Source organism: Lacerta agilis, chromosome 2 (genome assembly GCF_009819535.1).
Source record: "Lacerta agilis isolate rLacAgi1 chromosome 2, rLacAgi1.pri, whole genome shotgun sequence".
Classification (NCBI taxonomy): domain Eukaryota; kingdom Metazoa; phylum Chordata; class Lepidosauria; order Squamata; family Lacertidae; genus Lacerta; species Lacerta agilis.
In genome coordinates, this window is record NC_046313.1 from 64,090,123 (window position 1) to 64,108,086 (window position 17,964).

Genomic DNA, 17,964 nt, shown 5'->3' on the forward strand with positions numbered 1-17,964 from the left:
CGACAGTGCGAGGTTGCCGGGTGAAAAGGCAGCATGTAGGGAGCTGCCGATCGCACGCAGCAGTCCCACAAGCCGCCTTTTCACCTGGCAGGCTCACATCGCCGCAGAAGCGGCAGCGGGGGCCCAGCCACGGAGTGCTCATGCACGACATTTTGCATGTGCGCACTCAGTCCTGACGTTGCGTCGTGATGTCACGACGCAACGCCAGGACGCCCCACCCCAGGGGGTGCCTACTCCGCCCCTGGGGTTAAGTATAATTGCTTGATTCTACATTGACATTTAAAATAACTGCATGTGTATCGCTCATGACATAGCATTGGAAAAATCCCTTGAAGGTAAGAAAGAGCAGCAGAATGCCTAACATTTAAACGATTAACTGAGAATACATCTCTGCTACTCATCATGATCACATGGGGTATTGAATTGCAGATCTCCATTTTCGGTGTGTGAGTTGGTCTTTGTTTTTTCCGAAAAAGGGCTGAAGAGATAGGACCACTAATGACTCCCTGTCCAGGAGAAAATAGCCTCCAGGCTAATGGAGTCGTGGAAAGAAAGAGCTTTATTTTCAGCTCTGGGAAAAGTTATTTCATATTTCTAAGATGTTAGGCCTGTGTTGGAACAAGCGCATGATATTATGCAACTATCGGGTGTATCATTATTGTTTTGTGTCTGGGTTTGGAACAAGCTCTGTTAGAAAAGCTTAGGAAACATATTTTTTGACTGGGCAATTTTTAGTTCAAGAAGATCCAGTTTTCATTCACCTATTGCTTCTAAAGAGCAATATTAATAACCACAATAGCCGCTACCCATCAATGTAGACAATTCTGAGCTGGATGGACCAGTGGCCTGACTTATGTTCATATGTTCTTTCTTCTTATGTTCATATGTTCTTTCCAGCACCACTACTTGGTAAAACATCCCCCTTTTTCAGCTTTCACTGTTCATCTGTGTCAGAAACTTCTCTAAGAGTACATGTTAAGACTTCTCACCAGAGCAATTCTGAGATCCACATTAGGGAAGCACCTAGTGTAAGTCTTTCCTACCTTCACAATAACTTTCTTATTACCCCCTAATTCCCTGATGGGCCTTTGTGTTATTTTTCTTATGGGCCAACCTTACTACCTTTTGTGTCATGGTGGGACACTTCAGCACGGTTGCCCTCCTGACAGGGGCATCTCTGCTCCTTAGGGGTGGGGGTGGGGAAAGAGAGTGGCGAGGAGGTTGGTGGATTTGCAAAAGGGTAAAAGAGTATTGGGAAATGATCCATAATGAATTGGAAAAAAAAAATTAAAAGTACTCCCCCCCCAAAAAAAACCCTCCAGAGTTCTTTATGTTGGGGTTAATTCAGACTGAAATATTGAAAGCAAGCAACATCCCAACCAAAGAAGAATGGCAACTTAAGTTGACAGAATATGCACGGCTTGCAGACTTAACATACAGAATAAGAGAACAAGAAGAACATACATTTAGAGAAGATTGGAAAACGTTTATGGGAAATAACTGTGAACAGCTGAAAACACTGGCAGCATTAAGATAAATTCAACAGTGTAAATAGGTTTTGATGGATGTAATAATGGAATACTGAATGGTATAGGTTGTGTAAAATATGCAGGGATTTATGATATGTAAGATGAACCATGGAATGAGAAGAAGGGAAGTCACTGATATCTTAAGGATATAAAAACGAGTACTTTAAATGGTAAAACAGAAATTTAATAAAAATTGTGTGTGTGTGTGTGGAGAAAGAGAGAGAGGTGAGGTTGGGGCTTTTGGGGAGCAGTGACTGAACCCAATTGGGCATCTTTCCCATGCCCTCCCCCCGCATTATGCCACATTGCTGCATCAGCACCAACACTGTCAGGAGGGTGGTGCATGTGGAGCCCTGCACCCGCTCTAGTTTAAAATCTAGATTATCTCGGTTTACCATGTTCATTTCCACCTCATAAGCAAAACCTGTACTCACATATATGCATTGCAGAAGTAAGAATGAAAATGTAAGAATGAAATGTAAGAATGAAAATGTAAGCAAAACCTGTACTCACACATATGCATTGCAGAAGCCACAGTTGTTGCCATATGACACGCCATCAGAGCCACAGTGGGGATTGACTTCCAGGGGGCACGATTGTTTTGGATATCCTTGACAATATCTCTACAGAGAGAGCAAATTTTACAGTATTGTCCATTTTCTGGCAAATCTCATGTTGTTGCTTTTACCAATCAGGTCTTAGTTGCAACATCAGATTTTTCTTGTTTTAAGAAATCACACACACACACACACACACACACACACACACACACACACACACCCGCCCCCCAAAATGAAGAGTACTGATTAAATGGGATAGGGCCACAGTCTTATTTTTGCACAAAGCAAATCTGCTGAACTCAAAGGCGTCCTGTAAACATTGCAATCAACTATGCTGCAGAAAGACTGGCAAGGAGAGAGGCAGTGCAAAAAGCCATCTGTGCAAACTCCAAGAAAGTAGCCCTCTACTCCATGAATTTGTCTAATTCCCTTTCAATGCCACCAAGGGGGGTGGCCATCACTGTCTCCTGTGGGAGCGAGTTCCATAGTTTAACCCTGAGCTGCAGGAAAAAGCAATATTATACATCTTGACAGCAAGTTATTACGATGTTCTGTAATAAGAATAAATGACTGCCACTCACCCGTTCAAAACTTGCTTCAGTGACAATGTCTAGAATCAAAACATACAAAATGTAAAAATTCTAAAGCAAATCTACATGTTGATTCATTTCTGGAAATGTAAGAATGAGATACATTTTATATTACACTTCATTTTTGTGTGCCAAGGCCCTGTGACCAACAATTCCCTAGTGGATAAATAAACACACGGACAGTGGATTTTGGTTTATGGGTTTAAATACGCCACAACTTTATTGGTTACAGATGTGAGCGGTTTGGCTTAGGCATTGGGTGAAGCCAGACTATATCTTGACTTCCACCCGTCTCCAGGGAGTCCAACCACCAATAGGGGGATTCCTATGAATTACATAAAATAGGGCCACCCCGAAGGGTCCCTGCTGGGGTCATGGCATGGCCCTAGCTCACATCCGGGCATCGAACAGAATCCACACCCCTGGATACCTTTAACAAGGTACCCTTAATGAGGAGGGGAAGGTGGAGGCTACAACTTGCCCTCCAACCAAACAAAGGCTTACCCAATGCCTGACTTTACTTTTCCATTTGAAAACATTTATTTCTAAGAATAGAAAAACGAGAAAACATTTTATCTTACATTTCCTTTGTTCTCTTAAAATTTCATTTATATTGAATTTTGGAAATATGCAGCTGAATTTAAATGTCCCCGATCAGTTGATGGGAAGAGAATCAGATCAAACCAAACCAAACCAAACTAGCCAATCAGTTGACGATAAAGAAAACATGTATATACCCACTCAACTCCTAGCTTAACTGAAGCCCATTCTGTTGCTTTCAGTAGGGTGATAGAGTAAATCTCACATGACAAGATATTCTTTCTCGTTCCTACTGACTAATTTCATATAGAAGCTTCCTTGAGAATAGCTACATCAGAGCATTCAAAAGAATATGTGAGGGTTCAACTGTATGTGTGTGTGTTTGAGGGATGTGCTTCTCTGTTCCCATGTCCCTGTGTGTGACAACAATGCCTCCTTCTTCCACAAGCTTTCACAAATGAAGCATTCAGGCTTGCAGGGAGATTTTATCAGATTGAGTTGAAAACCTAATAAGAGCCTTCATACAGTCTTTGGAACACCTGTTCAATTCATGGATTTTGGGTTCCTTTCTGAGATGGAGTATCGAATGGAACTTTTGTAGAAAAATCTTTCCCCCAAAGGGAACCTTTGTAATGTGAAATACGACTCACCTGAGTACAAAAAGAAGACCATCAGAGTGAGGAGGAGAAAGCTGCCAGGCTTCATGATGGTGCTGGTGGGTTTAGTTCTGTCTGACTCTTAGTCTTTTTCCAAGCAGTAGATACTTCCCAGATGTCACTGGCTGCAGTGAGGTCTGGACTCTCTGCCCTGAATATATAGAAGTCTCTGTGGCATGGGCGTACCCAGGCAGGGACAGGGGGGGCACTGCCCCCCCTAGAAGTAAGCTCCCCCCCCCCAAAGCAAAAATGATCAGTCGTCTCCTGGGTCTGGCTTAAAAAGCTGAGACTGAGCAAAGAGGGAAGTGTGCTGGGTGAAAAATCTGGAGAGGACTGGAGATTGAGATCTCCCTGATCCCCCCCCCAAGCTTCCTTATCAGTCTCCAGACGTTTTCACCCACCTTAGACTGCTTGATAAGACACAGGCTACTCTGTGACCTATTAACGCCTAATCCCAGTTGATGGCCCTGGTCGCTAAAACTGACTCCTGCCCCTCCCCCTCGCCCCCACCCTCCATGGTTGTATGATCTCTGGAAGGGAAGAGGGAGCTTTCTCTGTGCTGCTGTTTTGATCCACAGCAATCTTTTTGTGAGTGACTTTACCCCCTTGTCCATTGCCTTTAACCCCCCCCCCCCCGGCCGCCTTTTTTTAACCCCTAAGAAAAGTGTTTGGATGATTTTTCAAATCTAAATTAAAACTAAACAAAGTCTACCTAACTGGTAGTAAACAAACACACATGGTTTGGTGTGCTTGTGTGTTGATGTACTTTCTATTGCTGGATTGATGACTGGAGTATAAATACAGGTAGGTAGCCGTGTTGGTCTGCCATAGTCAAAACAAAATAAAATAAAAAATTCCTTCCAGTAGCACCTTCGAGACCAACTAAGTTTGTTTTTGGTATGAGCTTTTGTGTGCATGCACACTTCTTCAGATACACTGAAACAGAAGTCAACAGACCCTTATAGTATGCTACTGGAAGGATTTTTTTTAAATTTTGTTTTGGAGTATAAATAAGCAGTGATGTTTTCCTGTGCTTTTCAAACAACTCACTTCTTTGCATTTCAGAATACACCTTGTCACTTAATGGTTAACACTTGCTTGCATGCAAGTAATTAAAGTAAATTATAAGCTATTTAGTCATAAAGTGTTAGTGTTCTGATATGCTGCTGCATGGAAGAGGTGTGAGTTGCTATGTCTCCTTGCTTTCAGATTCTTATAAAGTAGTTAAGAAGTAAAGGAATAAATGAAGAGATGCCAACTTATGTGACCAACATCTGTGCATACTGCACCTGTGAAACTTATATTATGGTTCCTAGCAATTTCACTGCTTGAGTTCTCAAATTGTCAAAACCTCATAGGAAACGCCTGTGTGAATAAATTGGCCCATAAAATCTATGTGTAAGATTGGTTTAATTATCCTAACAGGAGTTATAATTTTTTTTACTGTTTAATATTTTGTTTTGAGGTGGAATGTGCTGCTGTTTGTGAGACCAAAAGTATTTTTGGGGGGTGGGTAGGGGCCTGCTTTAAATAAGAGATACCTTAAAAGGATAACAAATTTAGTATGGTGTAAACCAGTGGTGTCCAAACTTTTTCCAAAGAGGGCCAGATTTGATGAAGTGAAGGGCCGTGAGGGCTGACCAAAGGGCCGACCAAAGTTGTTAACCTTTTCTAGGGTTTATAATAAAAGACTTTGACCGCTTTCCCGCACAGCACTCGTTTGTTTTATGCAAAAACACTCTGTCCTTCATTATCTATCCTACCTTAAATTCTCTCTTAGGCTATCTTTTATATTTATTTATTTTTGTATTTGCATATTTCCTGCAAGGTTAATCTAAACACAACCAATTATTTTGTTCCCAGACCTTGTTTTCCTAGATATTCATTCAAGCATTCCCATCGTCTCTGAATCATGACCTTTGGTTTTTGCCGTATTAAATCTGTCATTTTTGCTAATTCCAGATATTCACATAGCTTATATAACCATTCCCCCTTTGTTGGAATGTAGTTTCTTTTACAATTACATGCTACTAATATTCGCGCTGCTGTTGTTGCATACATGAGGATATTAATTTTGTCACTGGGGATATCATTATAAAGAATTCCTAATAAATATGTTTCTGCCCTTTTGGTGAATGATATCTTTATTAATTTTCTAATCTCTTCATGGATCATCTCCCAAAATTTCTTGATCTCTGGGCAGGTCCACCACGTAAGGTATAATGTGCCTATCATTCTATTACATCTCCAGCATTTGTTACTAATTGATTTATTTATTTTTGCCAATCTATCAGGGGCCAAATACCACCTGTGGTGCATCTTCATATAATTTTCTCTTAATAGGTAACAGGCTGTAAAATTTATATTTTTCATAAAAAATCCAATCTTTATATTCTATTTCATAACCTAAATCTTGTTCCCACTTTTGCATGCACTTTTCTTTAATTTCTTGATCCGATTCCACATTATCTAATAATCTATACATTTTGGAGTGTGTCTTTTCATTATTTTGGAGAACTTCTTTTTCTAATTTTGTTGTTTTATTCCCAAACCCCCTAGTCCTTATGACTTTCTCATACGTCGCTTTAAGATGAAAATATTCTAGCCAATTTATCCCCATTGTTTTAAGATCTTCATAATCCTTTAATTTAATATTCCCATTCCTTCCTTCTAACATATCTCTATAAATTGGCCATGTTTTTCCCCTATTATTTTTTAATGTACAGTTTGCCTCTATTGGAGATGTCCACCAAGGAGTTCTTTCTATTATTTTCTCTTTTGTTCTCTCCCATACTTCAAATAAGGCTTTCCTCACTAGGTGGTTCATAAATCCTTTATGCATTTGTATTTTCCCATACATTAAAATTCCATGCCAGTCAAAAATTTTGTCCCAATCCTCCAGTTCCAAAATTTCAGTATTTTTTAAAAGCATCCACTCTTTCAGCCAACTTCAGCATGCTGCTTCAAAATATCTTCTCAAGTTTGGAACTGCAAAACCCCCGGTTTCCTTTGATTCTGTCATTAGTTCTAGAATTCTTTTTTACAGTGGCGGGCGACGAAGGTAGTTGCTTAGTTAACTTCGTCTACCCTCAAATTAAATCTTATATAGTTTTAAGTTTTAAGTAGCTTGTTAGCCCTTTTGGCCTTTTATCCTTTTATTTTAATGATTTACGGGATGCAGTATCACCACTGCCTCTGTTGTCCTTAATTAGTGTTTACTGTTTTATCGTTTTACTACTCGATTGAGCCTCAGCCTTGCAGTCTGGCTGTACTTCCCACCCCCACTGAGTATCTGGAGCTGCATAGCTGTGGAGCTGTAAAATCGCTAGAGTGAGGGAATAGGGAAGGGAAGAGGCCCTGGACTGACCCATTTGCTCTCAAGAAGGAGGAAAGAGGAAAGAAGGAAAGAAGGAAAGAGTTAAGCTTCTGCTTCTCAGTGTGTCTCGGCTCGGCCCTAGCCGGCCCCAACTCTCCCCTACCTTTCGTACTAGTTGATCGGATTAGAGAGAAGGGAGCGTTGCTGTGCGGAGAGCGGTGAGAGAATTGGCTAATGGTACTTGGAGAAAGAGGGTAAGGAGAGATACAAATGTGCAGCAAATGTGCAGCAAAAAACCTGAGTCTTGCTTTGAGCTGTGAGCTTCGTTTTGAGCTCTATGCTGGGACTGCCCCATAGATCTTCAGCTTTAACCCGTTTGGGCTCTCAGAGGGAAGGGCAGGTTGGAGAAGACCGGCCGAATATAAAGAAAGACAGTGAAATTGGCGGGCTCTAGGGCTTGCTTCTCTCCCTCCTTGCTGCTATCCTCCCTCCCTCCCTACCTACCTAGTGGTTGGAAACTCTGCACTACAAACTAATCCACTACAAACTAATTCCCGAGGCTGATTAACCCCCACCCGACTACCGCTGTGAACGCGGTGTGAATTAACTGGAAACATTATTTTTGCCTGCAGTTGATGAGGAAGGAAGCTATTATTTTAATATCATGGTTCTAACTAGAAGGACATATAAGGAGCTGGGCATATTGCCTGGTTCGGCAATCAGTCCTCTGGGCCCAGGCAAAAGACAAAGTAAAATTATAAATTACCGTATTTTTCGCTCCATAGGACGCACTGGACCATAGGGCGCACCTCATTTTTAGAGGAGGAAACCCAGGGAAAAAACATTTTTCTGGTTTTCCTCCTCTAAAAGCCCTGTTTGTTTGTTGTTGTTTTTTTGAGGATCAGCTAAAAGTTTTGCAGCTTTTTTGCAAAGGGAAAAGCCCTGGCTTTTTTGAGGATCAGCTGAAAGTTTTGCAGCTGTTTTTGCAAATGCAAAAGGCCTTTTTTTTAGGATCAGCTAAAGGCTTTGCAGCTTTTTTGCAAAGGGAAAAGCCCTGGTTTGTTTGTTTTTTTGGGTTTTTTTTTTGAGGATCAGCTAAAGGTTTTGCAGCTTTTTTTGCAAAGGGGGAAAAGCAAAGCTCCCGATCTATTTCTGATCAGCTGCTGAGCAGGGTCCTTTCAACACTCCATTTTCTCTTTGTAAAATAAAAAGCACAATCTGCTTTTGGCTCCTGGGCAATTCAGCTCCAGGGACCACCATTCGCTCCATAAGACGCACAGGTATTTCCCCTTACTTTTCAGGAGGAAAAAAGTGCGTCTTATGGAGCAAAAAATACGGTACTTCCCCAAGAGGGCCGAGTGTAAAACTATCCCTTTTTCCCATACTGTTCTTGATTGGTCATCTCATACCGGTAACATAAACTCCCCATGTAGTCTAGCGCAAGAACTAGCTTTAGCAGAGGAAACCCAGGAAGGAAATTCTCCTACTACTAAGGAACAGTCACTCACGGAAGATCTTACACCAATTCATCAAAACCAGACTCCCACTCCCAAACACCCTCAAATAGAAGCGAGCGCCGGTCTACTTTTGGATTACTTTCTCGAGATAGGCACTGAGCTAGCCAACATAAAAAACTATTTAACAATAACAAATGGACTACTGTTGACCTTAGTAGAAAACTTTCCATCTCAATTAAAAGAGACAAACCTAAATGACATGCCACAAGAGCAGGAAATAATCGAGCCAGCGGGGATGAATAAACTAGAAAGAAAAAAGAATATGCAAAGACACAATTCAAAGGTAAAAGCGAAGAAAAGCAAAAATATTAAAACCACAAAGAAAGCTAAGCCCACCTGTAGAAATCGAAATACATATTGGCAGAAACTGTTTAAACTCCTTCCCCTGGACTCAAACAAATCGACCAAGCTGGGCAGTAAAAAGAAGGGTAAAAAGAGAGAAACAAAGATAGATATACAGCAGCTGGCCAAGGAGGTTCCATCAAGGTGGAGCCCAGATTCAGATGAGAAGGGAAACGTAACAACCCAGACCTCGGATAATAAAACATTCAACAAACCAGCAGCTGGGGAATCAGAGACCCATATTCATGAGGGCAACAAAACATCCAGTGATCTGAACAGTGGGGAAGATGAGGTGCCTAGCGGAAACGACACCTCCCACCAAATTGGGCAAGCCTGTAGCCAGGAAAGAAGATGGAATTTGATGTTAAATCCCCCAAAATTGGTATTTACAAACTTCCCAAAACCAAAGGGATTTCTTACAAGGAACCATCGAATTATGAATTTTGTATCCATTCTAAATAAATTCTGCCAGGAAGGGTTAAACCCAATGATATTGCCTCGGTGGAATATCTATATTATGATGGTCACGCAGTGAGAGCTTTGATCACTTTTAGGGATCAAGATCTGGCTAAGCACATATATAGTCTAAGCATTGCATTCCTAAAGGCACGGATAATAATATGCAGGTTCTTCGAAAACAAGGCACCGTTGAGCCCCATTTTAAAATTTAAACAGGAATCCCACAGTAAGGAGAAACAACCCCCAAAAGCTGGGCCTGAAAATCAGAATCCGAAAAATCTCGAGACCAATGATGAGGATATCCTCTATATGGAAGAAAATATCTTAATTGATCAATTCTGGACATTCCCTCTATCAATACAAACTGATATCTTGGAAAGACTTGACAGTTTAAGAGATACGCTGGCCGGAAGGGTTGCAGATATTGAAGCCAAAAATGAAATTCAAAAAAAGAACATGAAACGTAACTTCCAGATTAAAGCCAAGATTAACCTCCCTCCCAGGGAAATTGTTCCACCCTCCAAGGAGATTATTTCATCACCCCCTCTAAGGAAAAATACCCTTAAGGTGACCACACCAGATTCTTAAGGTGACCACACCAGACTTTTATTACCCCAGTCCTTCATAAGTTTAAAAATGAATCAGAATCCCAACGCTTGAGAGCCCTAGTAGAAGACAAGGTCTCTGAGACTACGATTAATGTTGCCAAATTCTGCGTTTCTGCTATTAGACGCAGGAAATGTGAGCTCTCCATTGACAATGCGCAGGCGAAGGCAAACGTTTAATTTTCTTTAAGATCTTAATTTCGAAATGCTGTTGTTTCGTGTTGTTTGTCTTGTGTGTGCTTCACTGTCCAGTTGAAGAGGTCGATTTGGTCTGTGACCGTTTAATAAAATTTGATTTGATTTGATTTTTACAGTGGCCAACCAAATGCATGTGAGAATCCCCAAAGGAGGAACTGAGTGCAGCAGTACTCTCTCTTCTTGTGGTTTCCAGCAACTGGCATTCAGAAGCATTGCTGCCTCTGACTTTGGAGGTCGAGCATAGCCACCACATTGATAGACTTCTCTTTCATGAATTTGTCTAACCCTCTTTTAAAGCCATCAACGGGGGCAGCCACCGCTGCCTCCTATGGGAGCAAACAGCCACATGGTGGGGTGGAGAGGCTTGTGACCAAATCTCTCTCCCCCCCCCAGCAGCTTATCTTCCAGTTTATGTTTGTGTCTTGCTTGATGGTGTGATGTACCAAGCATAACGGTTCCTTTCCTGTGCAGAAACTAGGGAAATGCAAGAGATATGTGGTAATCAGTAGCTTAGGAAGTAGCATGCACAGTGGCTTGTCTTGACCGTAAGCCAAAGCAAGGCTGAAAAAAGACTTCAGTGATAAATTGCATGTCATATAATATTTGTCAAAAAATAACCATTTATTACATGGACTTCTAGCCATCACTGATTTCATATATATTGCGGGGGTGGGGAGTTTAGATGTGGCGATCATGAAAACCTATGGAAGCAGCCGTCTCCAGATTTCAGGCTCCCAATTCTCAAAACGAGAATCTTATGCAGGCCAATTTGTGATACAATGCAAGTCACTGGTCTCGAATCGGATTATGGAGGGGCTATTGAGGCTATAAATATTACATTTATGGAAGCATTAGGAAGAATAAAAGCGGACTCTTCTTGAAGAAAAAAAAAGTCCAGTCCTCTTCTGCACAGCCTAACCTGCCTTGGGAATTTCCCAAATCCACCAGAGAAATCAAGGATACACAGTGGGATGCCAAAGTGGGGAAAACAAGGAGGAGAAAAATCCGATTGCAATGACATTAATTCTTGAGCTAGTGGGAGGATGTAGCTGAATACCAACTTGGGTGGCATATATCAATTTATATGGTGGTAATTGAATTTTCTATGTGTACCTTTATTTCTCTGCTTCTCTTTCTCATTTTCTTCCATTAAAAATCAAAAGAAAAGAAAAGAAAAGTACCATGACAGGGCAATGGGTTCTAGCCTCAATGTCTAACTAATCACCTGGCTGTTCTTAATCTGCAGAAATCCATTGTCTGCAGTCAGAAGTGTTCCATTCTAGAGGGAGTAGATTAGGCTGATTGTTTAAAACTCAGTTCCTTGATTGTGTGTTATGTACTAATTCTTGCACTAATGCAAGGATGTAGCTGAATACTAACTTGGATGGCATATAGAAATTCTATTCATAATATGTTTAAGAATAGATAACACACAAGTAAATGTATGGGGAGTCTGATAATGTCGCTGAGTTTATTTATTGATGAACCGAATTAAGATGTTGTGAAGTATTCACTGGCTCACAGAGCATAGCAAAGAGAAGAATGGATATTTCTTTTGTGGCAATGCAATGAGCAAAGCCTGAAGAGAAACGGGACTTCTGTTCCGTAGTGTTGTGCATCTTAAACTTTTCTGCATTCTCCATAGTGCATTAGTAGCAGCTTTCTTTTCTCTATCCTGATGAGAAAAAAAGAAGTAAATAACTATGAGAATTCATAACATGTAAGTTTCATTATAACACATTAAAGATAAATACTGCATAGGTGGGAAAACTAAGGTCATCATTGCCCTAAGTCTTGGGGAGGGAAAGGGCTATGGAAGAATAATATCTGAGTCCCTGGAGAGCTTCTGCCATTTGCCTAGACAATATCGAACAAGATGGACCAGTGTTCTTTTCAGCTCCACCGCTTGGTGGAAGATCTGTCTTCTCCACCCTTCATTGTTGATCTGTGTCATAGAACATAGAACCTTTCCCTTGCCCTCTCCTCCCACAGGATCCCACTTAGCAGCAGCAACAACAATAATACTGTCAGGAGGGTGGTGCATGTGAACCCATTCGAGTTTAAAATTCAAGGCAGTCTACAGATTAGCTCTGCTCACCATGTTCATTTGGGCCTCATAAGCAACACATAACCCACATTGTGTAATAATAATAATAATAATAATAATAATAATAATAATTATTATTATTATTATTATTATTATTATTATTATTCTTGCATTGCAGGGGTTTGATCTAGATGATCCTTGTGGTCCCTTCCAACTCTACAGTTCTGTGGTTCTATGATATACTCACATATATTCATTGCAGAAGTGACACCGGTTGCTATAGGTCTTGCCATCAGAACCGCAGTGGGCAAGGTACTCCTCTGCATATGGATTTTGGATACCCTTGGCAATATTTCTGAAGAAAAAGGACACAGCACTTTTTAAGGGCTCCTCCCCCCTTAACCTCTGGACTGCAAGGCCTTTCTGATTATGACTTGCCTAATAATGAGGCACAGGTGACGAATACACCAAGTGTGAATTTAAGATATGCATTCAAACACAGGAAAAGCTGCTTTATCATCCTGCCAAGCAGTGGATTGTGTGATAATGTGCCATATTCAACCTGTGTTATCACTTCTTCCAAAGAGCGGTTGATGCTCCCAGACATGACTTGTGTGTGTGTGTGTGTGTGTGTGTGTGAGATTCCTGTATTCAATTCATAAGAAGAGAATTTCAGCTCTGTTTAGCTTTAGTTAGCATTGCTCTTCCCAACTATTAACAAGCTGAAAAGGGGCAGAAAGGTGCTCCCATTTGACGCTCTCGCAGCTCTTGTTAGTCAGGGTGAAGTTGGGAACGTGGATTATTTTTTGCCATTTGGACTGTGCCAGCTCCACACAGGCACAGCAGAGAAGTCCAGTGTTTAGGAGCCTTGGGGATTTACAGGACCTTGTATCCAGGAAAACCAAAAACTCTGGCAACCTGTGGGCACCCACAGCTTTCTACTAGGGTTGTGCATGGACCCCACCCCATCCAATTTGTGGCTCTGATTTATCCAAATCAGGCCTGCTCTGGTCCAGACTGATTTGGACCCCAAACAACCTGATCCAGAGCTGATTTTTTATGAATCTCCAGAATATCGCAGACTTGCATTGCCAAATAAAAATGCCAAAACTTTCATCGTCAAGGCATGAGATTTGGTTACATTGTAACCCCTACATGAGGAATTAAACCTGTCAAATTACAGATGGTCAGTGCCAGGGTTTCATGCAAGACATTTAAAAAGTTTAAAATGCTGCAGGGTTAAAACAGGTACAAAGTTTTTTTTTGCGTTGTGACACAGAATTTGCAGATTACAGGTGGATAGTGCCAGGGGTTTCATACTCAACACATTTAACAGTTGCTTTAAAATACATCTTTAAAAACCCACTGTGTGTGTCCAATCCTGCCAGTTCTCAAGAATATTATTATTCCTGATTTCACAAGACTGTGGCTAAATAATATGCCTGCAAGGTTGGGTGGTCTGTCTAATAATAATAAAACAACCCCACTAGGCTACTACAGAACACAGGCTGGGACTAATAGCAATTGGAACTAATGTGAAAGTGTGTGTGGGGGGGGAGCTCTTTTCTGTTATATATATGCATATATGTTTCTGTTGCCTGTATTTTTAATTCCATTTTAAAATATAATAAAATCCCACAATAAATATAAATTCACTTTCCTTAACTCCATGCCACTTTCATGTTCTATCTATTAGGGGTTACTGCCCACACACTTCCGCTGTGCTTTTCTGCTTGTGAGGTGGCACCCCGGTAAACCACTTCTTACTGTTTGTAGCAGAGGACAAGAACAGGAGTCATACTCAAAGCCACAGTCAAGAGCTTCTTTATTGCTTGAGTGGTTGCACAAGCACTTCTGTTACTATTGTATACAAGCTATTTACATTGTATACAAGCTATTTACATGGTATAATCTCAGTCCAAGTAATTAACAATCCTGACACAGCAAAACTCACAGTATCAGCAGCACACATGGTCTTACTTCCAACCCTGTTGTCAGCATGCGTGCTGTCAGTGTGTGTGCTTTCCTCATGCAGAAATTGCAGCCTGCAACTTCCTCCCTTTATTTGCACCTCCAGCTGACAACAATCAAGCCTAGAGTGCCACTACCACACACTAAACAAAATCCTGGAACCCTCTTTAAAGCTTCCAGGAACTTTTATCTGTTTCTTAAAGAATGTTTTCCTAACACTATAATAATATTTCGCACTCACCGCTTCCCATGATGCTTTAACAGCAACATCTAGAAGCAAAACACAGAAAATGTAAAGTTATAAAGAAAATCCATATATTGAATAGCAGTTCATATTAGAGCAGTTATTTCTAGGAAAAGAAAAATGGGGAGCATTGTATCTTCTACAACCTTTGTTATCCTAAAAGTGAACCCATAATGTGGCTTGGAAATATGCAATTTACTTTAAATGTCACGGGGCATGGATAGGAAGATAATCAAATCAATGGAAAATGGTCTAACCAGTTAAATGGGAATAACTGAATATACTGATTCATTTCCTAGCTAACTGGGTACCAGTTCTTTTGATTTCAGCGGAATACCCAGCTGTGGTGCTGTGTGTGTTTAGAATTGTGCCCAAGTCCACTATTTATCTTACAGGAGCCATGTGCAGATTGTGAAGAAAGTAGGGTTTGTGTACTTTAGCCACATCATGAGAAGAGAATGTTCTCTTCCCTGATGTTGGGAAAGATGGAGGGCACAAGGAGAAGGGGACGGCAGAGGATGAGATGGTTGGACAGTGTTCTCGAAGCGACTAGCATGAGTTTGGCCAAACTGTGGGAGGCAGCGAAAGAAAGGCGTGCCTGGCGTGCTCTGGTCCATGGGGTCATGAAGAGTTGGACATGACTGAACGACTGAACAACAGGGTGTGTGGTGGCAGCAGCTTTAGGGGTCATTAATGTTTGAAGCCTCACCTCACAAAAAGGTGTTGTGTGGAAAGTGCTGGACACTATCTGGAATGAAGAGCCCTAATGGATCGCGAATCTCACATGGCAAGACATTCATTCTGGTTCTTCCTGGCATGTGTAATTTCATATAGGAGGAACATTGAGAACAGACATGATTCAGTCCGGGAAAGGCTCATGTGTGTGTGTTTGTGTGTTTTGGGGGGAACATTTGTCCCTGCCCCCAGTGTCCCTATGTTTAACTACAATGTCCCTTCCTTCCATAAGCTTTCAGACAGGGAACACCAAAGTTTGCAGGGAGATTTTAACCGGATTTATTCAACACAGGTGGAGCCTTCCTACACTCATTTGAAGACATGAATAGTCCATGGACTGTTTGGTCCCTACACCTCTCCATGAAAGAGAACTTTTGCAATATGAAATATTACTCACCTGAGTACAAAAAGAAGGCCATCAGAGTGAGGAGGAGAAAGCTGCTTGCCTTCATGATTTTGCTGATGGGTTTGGATCTGTTGGCCCCTTAGTGCTTTTCCAAGCAGTAGATGCTTCTCAGATCCCACTGGTGATGGTGAGGTCTGGCACCTCTTCCATGTATTTATGGAAGTTTCTGCAGCCTTGATGATGAAATCTCCCTGTTTCGAGAAATATTTAAATGTGCAAATGTGATTATAGAGGACTGCAATGTTTTCTACCAATTTTAATGGTTCCCTTTAAGTGCACCTTCCTCATGTATGCAAGAAATATTTGGCAACCCAATCCTTAGGAAATAAGGCTTCTTGTGTGATGATGACATTGCTTTTGCAGGTCACAAGAAATGAGGTACAAACAAAATGGTTTTAGAAATGCTGGGATTCTTTTGACCAAAGGCCATCTTAGTACAAAGAAAAACAAAGGAGTCTTACTCGTTCAGCATGAAAGATATAAAATAAAAGAGGTATTGTTGTCCTAGAAAGCAATACAAACACATTATCTACGACAAACACACTTATTATTTTTAATTGTTTAAAACTACAGAAGTGGAAAACTAGCACAGAGAAAACAAGATTTGCTTAATAGGAGAAAACAAGCTATGAATGTGTGGCGTGAGTATCTTGGATTTCCATTGTTTGAGGAAATTTTCTTCTGAATACAAGTTACTGGGAAAACAGCACGAGAGAAGAGACATGGGCACAATCCACCAGCACTATTCTTATGTTCTGATTAAACCATACTTCTGATGCTCAGAGTATTACCCCAAGGTCATCTTCCTCATTTTTCCGATTCTCTTTGAAGCAGCATACAGTGGTACCTCGGGTTAAGAACTTAATTCGTTCTGGAGGTCCGTTCTTAACCAGAAACTCTTCTTAACCTGAGGTACCACTTTAGCTAATGGGGCCTCCCGCTACTGCCGTGCCACCGGAGCATGATTTCTGTTCTCATCCTGAAGCAAAGTTCTTAACCCAAGGTACTATTTCTGGGTTAGCGGAGTCTGTAACCTGAAGCGTCTGTAACCTGAGGTACCACTGTATTGCCATGTATTTAAGGGGGGACCCCCCAAACCCTAGAAATGAATATATGTTGGATTTTGATTAATAGGGATATGGATTAAAGTACAAGCCGCAGGGCTGTGTCAGACAGAGAATTCCTGAACTGGCCTATCCAGCCTGGTTGGCTTAGTGAAGAGCAAACCTGTTAACATGACAAAAGGTGTTGATGGGCCATTGTGGAGGAATCTTTGATGTGGATGTTACCAAGGTGATGGAGTGTGTGTTTGAGGTGACAGGAAAAGGGAGTCTGGGAGCAAAGGTTGCTCGGAAGAAGAAGCAGGAAGAAGAGCTGTGAATCCATCTTGGGAAGACTGGCTGAAGGCTGCCTTTGTTGCTGTAGGGCAGTGTTTTTCAACCTTTTTTGGGCAAAGGCACACTTGTTTCATGAAAAAAATCACGAGGCACACCACCATTAGAAAATGTTTAAAAAATTAACTCTGTGCCTATATTGACTATATATAAAGTAATTCTCTTGAATTTTTCAATTTTTCCCACGGCACACCAGGCAACATCTCGCGGCACACTAGTGTGCCACGGAACAGTGGTTGAAAAACACTGCTGTAGGGTACAAGTCCCTCTTCAAATGCCCATAAGTGTAAGATCTGGATTCCCTCCATGCAGATTGAAGGTGCAAATAGCTTAAGAAAACATATTTCTTAAAGCCACGACAGTCTCCGCTGCATCCTCAATTTTTTCCGAAGGAACACAGACCCTGTGTGGGTGCCTGGGACCCCATGGGCTTTTGCCACCACTCAGCAGAGAAGGGGCAGGCACTCGCCTTTTGTAGGAATATTCATTCTATAGAGATCACAATGGTTTGGAAAAGTCTTGATACTTCTAAAAAGAAGGATGATGCAACCATCATTCTGCAAAACTTTAGAATTAAGGAGTCACACCAGGGGTGTACCCAGCATCAAAACTAGGGGGGGGGGACGTTCATGGTCATTCAGGACGTTCATGACATTTCAGCACAGAAAGGTGTGAATTCTGCCTCATCTCCTTCCTATCTACCCCAGCATCTCTCTCTCCAACCCTTAGGCCTTATTAGCCACTCAAGTATAGTTCACACCAACATTGCCTCTCCATTCACCACACTAGTAGTTCTCTGGCCAATTTCCCTCTAAGTTTGGATGTGTTTTACATGATACGTTTTAGCCAATTTTG